This window comes from Saccostrea cucullata, unplaced genomic scaffold, assembly GCF_032062105.1.
Source record: "Saccostrea cucullata isolate Sc308-1 unplaced genomic scaffold, CSIRO_AGI_Scuc_v1 ctg2302, whole genome shotgun sequence".
Taxonomy (NCBI): domain Eukaryota; kingdom Metazoa; phylum Mollusca; class Bivalvia; order Ostreida; family Ostreidae; genus Saccostrea; species Saccostrea cuccullata.
In genome coordinates, this window is record NW_026940184.1 from 21065 (window position 1) to 34060 (window position 12996).

Consider the following 12996-nt stretch of genomic DNA (forward strand, 5'->3'; position numbering starts at 1 on the left):
TGATCTCTATGTAACCATACTTACTCTTCTATATTTTGTTTTTTTTAAAGGTCAGACGATACGTTTCCCATTAAGTATCTCTTTCTTGAATCTTCATATTAATGTATAATAAATTTGTATTAAAATCTTTATTACTTTCTAAACTGGTTTTTAATAATTTGAAACACTCAAAATGTAATTGTGACAAACCAACTGAAGAATTTTTTCCTGAAGGATTACCCCGGTATATAAGAGATGGCAACCTCTGGTATCTCACACAAAATGCATTGTAAAGTACCTTGAGGTTTTGTGAATACATGTTATAATGTAAAAGAAGTAAGTCTTCAACGTCAAAATATTGGAAAAAATTATAATTATATTATTGAGGAACATCTCATCTGTCCTTAATCACTACATTTTATATAATCTCAACTTGACATATTATTGCGCCCATGTGAAAAGGGTCCTTATGGCAATTTTTATGCATTTTGAGTTTTTCACGGATTCTGATAGAGTAAGGTTAGAAGTTGTCAAATATGAATTTTTATGGCCCTACGTCTACTCTAAGTAGGTTTTTTCTTCAGTTTTATCAAATATACTTTAACAGGTTAATAATGACGTCATGTTTTTCAACAACGTCAAACGTTTTCAGAGTGAATGTTAAATGATTTTCTTCTGTAAATTTACTACGGTGATTAATAGTTGTATAATATTTAATATTTTTCCATGCACATTATTTTTCTCTAATTGTCTCTTTTAATTATTAATAATTATTTGATAGTTATATATATTATGGATTCATCAGTGGTGTATAGTATTATGAGTGAGTGTTTGTTTTACACTGCACTTTTCTATGACACCAGGGGGAGACCTGAACATTGGGAAACATCCATTCATTTTTTTTTTTTTTTGAAACAATTATTTTCTCAAACAAAATATTTACTGGTAATCCATGCAAGAGTCATTTGATAAGCCTGTAGAATTCATTTGAAAATTATTTTAATTTAAACATTGCTCACGATAGGTCAAGATTTCAGCATAAACGATATATCTTTAGTTATAATTTATGTGAAAAAAATTAATCTTTTTAAAATTATATCTGGAACAACATTATGCTACCTAAATGCTACTGAGAAGGAAAAATTTATTTGATTGTTCTTTCTTTCTAAATTTTATATAAAGACAGAAAATTGTGAAGTGTGGTACATGTAACATGTAATAACGATACACAATAGACAGTAAATAAAAAGGAAATTCGGTTGACTCACCGCATCTATAAGGTTGTCTGTCTTCATTGGGTCAATAATGACACTGCTTTTTTTTTGAAAAAATAAAGGATACACGAAATATTTTTCAATCTAGCAGTAAAAATATATCAATATTAACCAATCAAAAGGTGGAAATTTTACAAACAATTTAATGAGTTATAATCCGCAATCATTTACACAATAGATTAAGCCAGAATTAACATTTATAGGATTATTTGTATGTTGGTGAGGGGGGGGGTTAAAAATCTAAATGGCAGAAACTCACAATTCTTGTGAATACGAGTTAAAATAAATAATAAAAATATTTTATTTTACTTCAAAAGTTTTAGGTGCACCCAGTACCATTAACCCTACAACTTGCAGATTCACTTTTTTATTTAGGTTTGAAATAATGCTGCCTATTATTCTTCATTTTATATTTGTACCTTTAATTCTGAGCATTGCCATTTTAAAAATCGCACAGCGATCATAAACGCTATGAGCCTGGAACTGAATTGCTATGAATTTAGTATTGTTATTCATGTATATAATGATACCCTAGAATTAAAAAGTCTGGTTTTATTTTATGAAATGGATGGTTTTAGAAGCACAACCATAGAATTAAATTAAAGATGCCATTTACGCGGTTTATATGTATAGCTTTTGTTGGGGTAGGGGTGGGTTAAAGATTAATAACATGTAATTGTTTATGCCTAAATATACAGTCAGTTGAATATGACTGTTTTGTAAAATATATTTCTTGACAATTGCCTGTGAACTGGCTGAGCTTTGAAATGTCAGATTTTTGTAGGGATGTAAACATCTTAGAAAATCATCATATTATTTATGACTTAATTAAAAAAAATCCCCTTCATTCTAATGTTGTTTTCTAATTTATTCTATAAAGTGAGTTTTAAAGAGTATGAATTCCATTCTGGTCCCGTGCCCAGGGACGTAGCAACAGGGGGGGGGGAGGGGGGGGGGCAGGGGGCCTGGCCCTTCACTTTTTTTCCCAACCTTACTTATACTATAGGAATTGATAATTGAAAGTCTGGTTGGCCCCCCACTATTAGTGATGTACGGAAAACGTAGTATAGAAATTGGTACTGAAAGTAGTTGACATAAAAAAAAAGTTGGCCTCCCCCCCCCCCCCCCCCCCCCCCCCCCCCCCACGAAATAGGATTTTCGACTTTGTGTAACATTAAAACTTTTTTTTTACTTGTCAACTTTTTCCGGGAAGTAAAAAAAAATTTCTCTGGCTGCCCCCCCCCCCTTTCAAAAACGATGCTACGTGCCTGGTGCCAGAATCTTGGATATGCTAAGCCTTGTAAAGCCTACATGTTACGGAAATATATAAGGACACCCCCACCCCCATCCCCTGCACTGCGGCCAAAATAAAACAAAATGCAAGCATATTGTTGCGATTCTATGTCATGTATTTTCAACATTGAATTTTATTTTCTGTTAGCATTTACATGTATATATAAAACCCTGAACTTATAAGGATTTTGTTTATCAACCAAAACAAATAAAATCATATTTGAGCATATTTAATAATATTTATCCATAATTTGATGGCAGGTTAAACAATATATTATTCCACACTGATAACTGCGATGAGATTATAAGCTCAGTGATGATTGAGTTTTTAGCATGATAATTGATCTGTTAATTAAGAGACATTCAATGCTGATCGAGCTTTTATATGAAAGACAAAGTTCGTCATGGCTTAAGGAATTAATTTGCAGATAATGCTTAAAACATTTGAACTCCGTATGAAAAAAAAAAACAACAACACATAAGTACCGAAGAGTTACATGTATATTAAATTTGGAGATCTTGAAAATAAATAGCTATACTTGTATATATAGATTAGAGGACAAAAATGAAATTTTTTTTTATTTATTTCATTTGTTTTGAAAACTCATCTTTTTCAACAGAGTTTCACATTTCTCAATATTAGATGAATAGATTCAATATAAATATTTTTATCTACCCTACATCCTCTCTCTCTCTCTCTCTCATCAGATTAATTTGACCAGCTCTATTTAAGTTAGAACATTCAGAACATTTTTTTTTTCATTCGGATGTTTTTGCTTGTTTTAATTTCTCTAAATTGAAGTGTCTTTGTGCAACTAGAAAATGAGATAAAACAACATTTTTAAAGTTTAATTTATTTAATCATGATTATAAAGTAGACGCTTTACATGTTTACTATTTTTTTTTAAAAATGAAATTCGTCATAAAATTATTTCATGCAAAAAAAAAAAAAAAGCTATAGATAAGAGATTTGAAAAAAAATTAAAGTCTGTTCAATTTTCCTTCTTTTTCTTTGTTTTTCCTTTTTCTACTTTAACCTAGCTTATTCCCAAAGTACAGCAATATCTTTTTATTTAAAAAATCATAATTATGCTGACGATTAAAAGTGATTTAATTTGGTCATAAAATATCTCTTTTATAATCCGGGAGCAAATTCATGCGACATGCAGCTGAAATGTGAAAAAGTATGCAATTAAAATGAATGTCCCTGTCTGGTACCCCTGTTACATCGATTGTTGACATCAGAGTTATCTCTCCTATTTTTATTTATAGAAAATACAAATCTTGACTATACTATTCTTGCTAGATTTGTAAAAAAAAAAACTTGCATGGAAGATGTATGTTTAGTTTCAACATTTGTACAAACAATTTAACAACAGTTAAAGCAGTATGCACCGATGAATGATCAATCAATGTTTACATGTGATCGACGCGATCGCGATGTATATTGAGAGTGGTGGAGCGGATCTCAAAAAAGGAAGACAATTTTCCTTTGCAATATTTTTTACAATATACCCTGTCTAACATGCATTCTAAAAATGGTATAAATATGTAAATAAAATTTATCTAGAGTATAAAGGTTCATTATCCTATCAGAAAGCACCTTGTCTACAGCTTAATTCTATACATTTACGCATGTAGGAAAAATATTGGTATTATAGAGACGTATTTAATAATGATTGTTAAGAAACCAGTTCTAAATGTTTTTATTTATCTATTAAAATCAGTGGATTAGGAGATTCAGATATTGATTAAATTGATTTATAAATGAAAATAAATTCCACATGTTGGAAACAGCGTTAAAAACTCTGGATGCGTCAAACGTCAAAACACGTGGTTAAAAAAATTTGCGTCGAAGTTCACCGTCACTCTGCAACGTCACATCTTTATGACGTTATTTCTCTGTTTTAGCAAAGTTGCCATAAGGACCCTTTTGTCATGGGCGCAATCATATTTCTTTATTTACTTTTTTATCGATCTTTTTACCTTTTCTGTAAATAATATCATTAAAGGTGTCCTTCGCTCTTGCATTTTTTTCAAAGGAACATTCAACATAGACAGCTTACAAGAAAGTGGGATCGGAAATGATTGATATCTACATAACTGCACTTAATTTTCTCTATTCCATTTCATGCATTCTATACCAGTTTACCAAAACTTATTTGATAAATTTTTAATATTAAATTGCGTTCACGGTGCTGAAATATTAAATTTTATCACGCAGAAATACACATCTAGTTATTTTAACTGTTTGAAGGGAAGTTAATTATTTTGATACAGCATGTAAACACTTTTGAAATATTTCTATAATTGGTAAGCATATGGTAACATCAGAAAATGTTTAACTTTTTTGTAAAATAAAAAGTAGGTGGGTTAGCATTGAGATATACTTTCAAAGTTTCTCTACCTGGCAAACATGGGGGAAACTACACATTGGTGGCTTCCATGTCGGGAATCTATATGGAAACCACTGAGGCATGTTTCCATGGTTTCCTATCTTGGGAAACTAACCGGAAACCACAGGTTGGTTGTTTCCATGTCGGAAATCTACATGGACACTACCAGGGCATGTTTCCATGGTTTCCTATCTTGGGAAACTTACGGGAAACCACAGGTTGATTGTTTCCATGTCGGGAATCTATGTGGAAACCACTATGTGGTTTCATAAAATGGAAACTATATGGAAACTCCTGATGTCACGATTCCCATATGTTTCCATCGGGTTTCCAAATTTGGGAAACCTGTCTTTTCATCCTGTGGAAGATTAACAGATAACTTACAAAGGACAAAGTGGGAAAAATGAGCAATAGGCCGACAACGGGAGACAACTCTTAAGAATGTGAAATTTGTCTATTGGTGATGACAATTACCGTTTTACTTTCACTGAAAAATTAAGAGATATTAAAGATTTAAGCCCTATTGTCATATATACATGCTGTTTTTTTTATTTAAATCTTCTCATCCATCTAATCTTTCAGTATCATATTATTTACCAAAATTTAGAATTTCAAATAATTGCATTGAATGTCTAAAAAATTAAGGAAACTCTAAACACTTAGTAACTAAGAGAAATTATTCTTTGGAGAGAAAAAATATATCATATAAAGATGTGCAAAATGAGCCTATTTTGTTTATTTAGAACATAGGGTATGTGTCTCATTTCCGTAAAATTTTTTAAGACAACTGACTATTTTTGAGCAGAAATCATTTCTGTTTCCTTACATTTGGAAAATTTATGAAAATATTTATTTAATTTCCTTATTTTGATATTAAATAATCCTAAAAATAATTTAATCTATTACAAATAATCTAATTAACTGTAAAATAGCATTTTTCTTAATTTTAAATCTAAGGCCAGATCACTCTAAAAGCATACATGTAAAACTACTCTATATTAAAGTAGAGCTCTTTAGTCTGCAGTGTTTAGAGCTTCCTTAAAGTCATCAAAATACTCACCAGCAAGAAATCAGTAAATATGCATTTCCTTTTCTTTTCATTCAAGTTTTTTGAGAGATCTTAAAGTTTTTTTTCCTGTTCAGTTTAGGTTCAATATAACAAAGTTTGACTGTATGTGTTAGAGAACTGATTGTATGTCAATCACGGCAATACACACATAACATGGAGGGGCATATAGTTTCAGCCCTAGCTTTTACATAAAACTTCTTATAGCTCACAGCTGGTAAACCGCAGTTCAGTATTTGAATAAAATTTGGAATCAATTTCTTTTTCATGCAATGGTCATCCATATCAATTCATGATTAAATTAATAACCACTTACCAAATGATCACATCCTGATTTATCATACAATTCATATGATTTTATCTCACCGGTTTTCTTTTAAAGTCAGTTTTCTTCTCTCTGAAATGATAAATTATGTTCAGGTACTATTGCATTCTAATTTAAACTAATTATGTAATAGCATTAGCAACAACCAGGATGGGAGAAAAAATAACAAGAGGCTCAGGGGCCACAGCGCTCACCTGAGCACATCGGGCTTGAATTTACCCCCCCCCCCTCCAGGCGTTCATCATTTCAACAAACTAGAATCTACACTACCTGAGGATGATTCCATATAAATATCACTAATCATAGCTTTGAAGTACTTGAAAAGAAGATTTTAAAAGATTTCCCTATATATCCCTATGTAAAACTTGGGTCGGCCATTTTGGCCCCACCCTAGCCCCGGCGGTCTTGATTTGAACAAAATTGAATCTGCACTACCTGAGGATGATTCCACATGAGTTTCATCTTTCCTGGCCCAGTGGTTCTGGAGAAGGATTTTTCAAGATATTTCCTAAATACTAGTATTCCTATGTAAAACTTGGGTCGGCCATTTTGGCCCCACCCTTGCCCCGGGGGTCATGATTTGAACAAACTTGAATCTACACTACCTGAGGATGATTCCACATCAGTTTCATCTTTCCTGGCCCAGTGGTTCTGGAGAAGAAGATTTTTTTAAAGATTTTTCCTATATATTCCTATGTAAAACTTGGGTCGACCATTTTGGCCCCACCCTTGCTCAGGGGGTCATGATTTGAACAAACTTGAATCTACACTACCTGAGGATGATTCCACATGAGTTTCATCTTTCCTGGCCTAGTGGTTCTTGAAAGGAGTTTTTAAAGATTTTTCTTATATATTCCTATGTAAAACTAGGATCGGCCATTTTGGCCCCACCTTTGCCCCGGGGGTCATGATTCGAATAAACTTGAATCTACACTACCTGAGGATGATTCCACATCACTTTCATCTTTCCTGGCCCAGTGGTTCTGGAGAAGAAGATTTTTAAAGATTTTTCCTATATATTCCTATGTAAAACTTGGGTCGGCCATTTTGGCCCCACCCTAGCCCCGGGGGTCATGATTTGAACAAACTTGAATCTACACTACCTGAGGATGCTTCCACATGAGTTTCATCTTTCCTGGCCCAGCGGTTCTGGAGAAGAAGATTTTTTAAAAATGCCATTAATTTTTAACAAATTCATGATTATCTCCCCTCGGAAAAAGGCGTTGCCCTTCATTTGAACAAACTTGAATGCCCTTCACCCAAGGATACTTTGTGCCAAGTTTGGTTGAAATTGGCCCAGTGGTTCTTGAGAAGAAGATGAAAATGTGAAAAGTTTACGACGACGACGACAACGACAACGACAACAACGACAGACGACGGACAAATTTTGATCAGAAAAGCTCACTTGAGCCTTCGGCTCAGGTGAGCTAAAAACAAGATGTGTTTGTAAAACACTTCGCGCCCGGCGGCAACAAAGTTCGAAAAAGCAATTTTTAACATATAGGTCACAGTCAAGGTCACAATCATTGTCCTAATTGGTGTCATTTGAAAGCACTTAATTAGTGGAGTATACATACCAAATATGAAGTTTCTATCTCCTATGGTTCTAAAGTTATGGTGAAGGATACTTACACCTTCTTCTTTGTCCTTCTCAATCCTCCAAAAAATGGCGCCTCGGGAAATTGACCAATGAAATAAAGCGCCTGCAGAGCGATGCAGGATGGGAAACATAAACTGTTTACGTTCGTTATGATTAAGTGTAATAATGAGATCTTATATTAGAATTTAATGAAGTTTTTACCTATTCGTGGAATAAAAAGAGGAGCTCCTAAATATTTTTGCAGATACGATGTGTAGGCCTAGTATATTTAGATAAAAAAAAAGCGTTTTTATGTGTGAGCCAAGAGCAGAGAAAAATTATGTTTCTTGAGTGACATCTCAACTTATTCGACTTCGGGTAGGGGTTTCGCGGCTTGGTTGTTGGTAATGGCCGTCCTAGCTTAAAGTATTTACCCCCCCCCCCTCTCTCCCCACCCCGCTATTTTTAATGGTTATAATTATGAATTTACACACCAAAAGATGTTAAACTTTTAAAAGTACTTGTTTTAAATTGTAAACTTTCCACAGGAATCCTAAAAGCATGAAAATGAGCTACGATTATAATATATCAAGAACAGTAGTTTTTTTTTTAATTTTAATTGTTATGATTGAAAAGTTCGGTGTTTAATAATTAATTGCTAATAAATTAAAAACGCTTTAATTTAGTAGAAAGAATCAGACTGAGGGTATGGTAGAATAGGATAGCATACACTTGTGAAAATTAAGACAAAATAATTGACCATCAGATCTAATTTTTTTTCTTTGGATTAAAATTGAACTCCCTCCTTTTTGGTTTTATTTAGATTTTGAGTCTGCTATCAATATATTATTACTGATGGACCTGATTGCTAGACTTTTCTTTCTATTTGCTATATTGTACTTGAAACTTCCTGGCCTTTAGTTAAATAAATGTATGGATGCTTCACGCCGGCATATTTATCAGGAAGCGCTAACGCGCTTCATGAAATATGCCGACATGAAGCGTCGTAGTTCATAACCTCATGAATCTTCAAAAATTAAATTCATTTCTTAATAAAATTAGGCCCAAAAACATATACCAATCCAGGCATCCATTTTTTGTTTGTATCATCTGTCCTTAAGATATCTGGCAAGGTATGCTATTAAAAAAAAATCTCGGTAAGTTTATCACCCGAACGGAAATTACTTTCCTACAGGCCTGTAGTTTGAGTCTAGTCAAATTTAAGAACGTCACGCATATTTTTCTAAAAGGGTAATACAGCATGTCGGCGAACTGAAATAAAGCAGTGGACAACATAGATAAAGAAATGTTTGCAGTAGTATTGACAAACTTCACATCTTTATATAATGATATCAAAAGAAACTGCAAAATGATAAACGACAACAAAGTCGTTTAAATCTTTATCTAGAGCAATGGCCTTTGGAAGAAAAAAATGGCTTTGTTAAATATACATGTGCATTTAGGACCTACATCATTGTAATTTTATGCAAACAGTGCAGACGTTTACTACACAGGGATCTGCATACATATTTAAACTAAAAAAAAAGTTTTTTCATATATGAATATTATTCTGATATTATAAACATTATTTTATAAATGTCTTTGTAGTTGGATTACAAATTTCACACAAAACATCAACAAGACTATTAAATACAGTTTTAATTTCATTGATCTATTAAGTGATTATGATTATATATATTAATTATACACGACAAGAATTTAGATTTATTCAATACCTATAGAAAATTATAATTTGATTTCTTAACAAGATGGTTTTATTTTAAATCAGTAATGAAAATTGAAATCAAAATTAATAGTTTGTTCTTTTATTGAGCTTCTTAAAATAAATGTAGGTTATTTTATAAAATTTAATATGTTCTCTTGTATAACTTAATTTATGAAATATACAATAATTTTTAATGATAAAGAAAGTTACAAATCATCATCATCAATTTGTGGAGACTGTGTGTACATGCTCGACAACAGCCCATTGTTCCCTTTAGGTAGAAAACCATCTCAAATCACATAGAATAAACAAAAAATACGCAGTGACAGGTGTCTTCGCGGCACGTCTCCCCACCTGATATGGCACGTGAGGAAGGTGCCCGTAGTTACACAGACCGTACCACCTTTTTAAAAGTGTTTTTGTTTGGGAGGGGTCTAAAGAAAAAAATTACAAGCAAAAAACCCCAAATAATAATAATTAGATAAATGAATAAACCTGACAAACAACAAGTATCTTAAACAATATTTATTATAGCAAAATACTAGTATTATACGAGTAATACTCAGACCCCCAGCCAATACGATGAATGGATTTTATCTGTCCAGTTTACATTGATTTCTATGTAACTATACAGCTCGCAAATTATTTCTTTATGATTGATTTCTATATAACTGCACTTACTCTTCTCTAGTATTTCAATTCACGCATTCTATAAGAGTTTACCAAGACTAATGTCATGAATCAAATTTAAAATTAATTTGCGTTCACGGTCATGAAATATTAAATTTTATCACACAGAAATACACATCTAGTAATTCTTACTGTTTGAAGGGGAAGTTAATTCTTTTGATACAGTATGTGTATACACTTTTGAAAATTTTCCATCATCGGAAAAAAATGAGGTAACCTCAGAAAATATTCAACTTTTTGTAAAATAAAAAGTAGGTTGAAATTAGTATGAGATATACATTTGTACTTTCAAAGTTTCCCTACCTGGGAAACACGGAGGAAACTACAGATTGATGGCTTCCATGTCGGGAATCTAAATGAAAACCACTGAGGCACGTTTCCACGGTTTCCTATCTTGGGAAACTTACGGGAAACCACGCGTTGATTGTTTTCATGTCGGGAATCTAAATGGAAACAACTGAGGCACGTTTCCACGGTTTCCTATCTTGGGAAACTTACGGGAAACAACGGGTTGACTGTTTTCATGTCGGGAATCTCCATGGAAACCACTGAGGCACGTTTCCACGGTTTCCTATCTTGGGAAACTTACGGGAAACCACAGGTTGATTGTTTCCATGTCGCGAATCTATGTGGAAACCACTATGAAAACTATATGGAAACTACTGATGTTACGATTCCCATATGTATTCATCAGGTTTCCAAATTTGGGAAACCTGGCTTTTAATCCTGTGCACGAGTTTTTAATTTGGTTTACAATATTTATGTGGTTTTTGGAGACCAGGTCTTCCAACAATCTGTTGAAATTCCAATGAGTTCCAAATTCCGCCCGTTATCATTAGCAAACCTCTTTTTGTTTTCATATGAAACAGAATTTTGTTTAAAATCTTACACTTAAAGACAAAAACACTTGCTTTGGCCTTCAACTCGACATTTAGATGTTAGTATATAGACTACAATTTAAGAATTAACAATAGTTATATCCATTCATATTTCAACACGATATATTTCAGCGAGCTTGAAATAAAACATACTACAGAGTCTGACACATCTGTCATATTTGTACATTTTACTAGAAAAAGACTAATGGTAATTCAACAACAAACCTTTATGATAAACGTGATGACTTTAAATTTTGAATCATCAACTTCCTTTAGTTATGCAGCAATATACGCAGCAATATACCTTATCACCTTCCTGTGGAGTTTGTATTTCTCAATTGATTTAATATGCAAGAGCATGCTCTACGTATGAACAATTTTTAAAACGAGGTAAGTTATTGACAAATAAGTTCCTGAAACAAGAATATCAACAGTCTCGTTTAATGTCACCATCTTGTACGTTCTATGATCATTAAGTTGAACGCTGCCTGACCTTTTTTATACTTATTGTTTGGCTATTTTTCAAGCGCTGAATTGTCGACAGATTTTTTCCGTTATTTCCCAGTCATGACAAAGCACACAGCGGGAATGACCGGTCGACATGGGATGCTTAATCCTCCATGGCACCTGATGTTTGTTAGAGGTCCGTGCACGTGTTTGCTCTAGATCTCTTCCTGATTTGTATTGTTTCAGTGGACTTGAAGCACAATAAATACAATTTCCATATTTCATCGTTTATCGAACCCCCCCCCCCCCCACTTAACCTCCTGAAGGAAAATACCAAAACCTTATTCAAGTCTACAGGACACAGCCATCACATTCATTCCATACTGATTGAGTACGCAGCTTTGTTAAGGCGTACTACGAAGAAATCAACGAAATATAAACGTGCATAAATACAAACCATTTTAAACGGTATTTGTTTTTATCTTCTGTGTTATCACACGGTTTTAATAGTAATTGAAATAACATTGTATTCCCTGTTCTGTACTGAATTTAATTCAATTTATTTGGAAGTCACGCTTTAGATGCGTGTAATATGTATGTAGGTCACACATTTTATATTGCAAGGGCATACTCTAGTTAAAATCAAAGATTCAAGTAAAAAATTATTTTTACATAACTTGTACATGTAGTTTATGGAAAGTGCTGCTGCTTTAAATAAAATTCAGATTTTATTAGTTTAAATTTCAATTTGTTTGGCTGTAGTCGAAATACTTGTGACCTTTACCAAATTTTAAAGTATTAATTACGTAATGCTCTCGATTTCAGGAAAGCACCAGAACTTATAAATTTAAGGAATGTTTCCGTTATGTATATTTCAAGAAATGGTCAATAACTATTAGGTGTAAGCCTTTGAAAAAAGGCAATTTAATAAGGCACCTCGGCATGAAGCATGCAACCCCTGTACACAAAATTACAGTAGATGTAATGCAATAAATTCTCTAGATGTTTTTTTTTAATATCGACATGAAACAAACGTTTTGTATGGTGGCATATTTCTGCCCCCTACATGCAAGATAAATTATGTTAACATGCAACATAATTATGTTGACATGCAACTTATTTCTGTCAACATGCAAAACAATTTTTTTGACATGCAAGTTACCAATCTCTTTGATAATCTAATTTTAAAGTTGATAAACTTACTTACTAACGCCACTTTAAGACATTTTATACAAGATGCAACAGGACTATGTTGACATGCAACTTATTTATGTCAATATGCAAGATAAAAATGTAGACATTCAACTCATTTATGTCAGTATGCCAGATAATTATGTTAACAT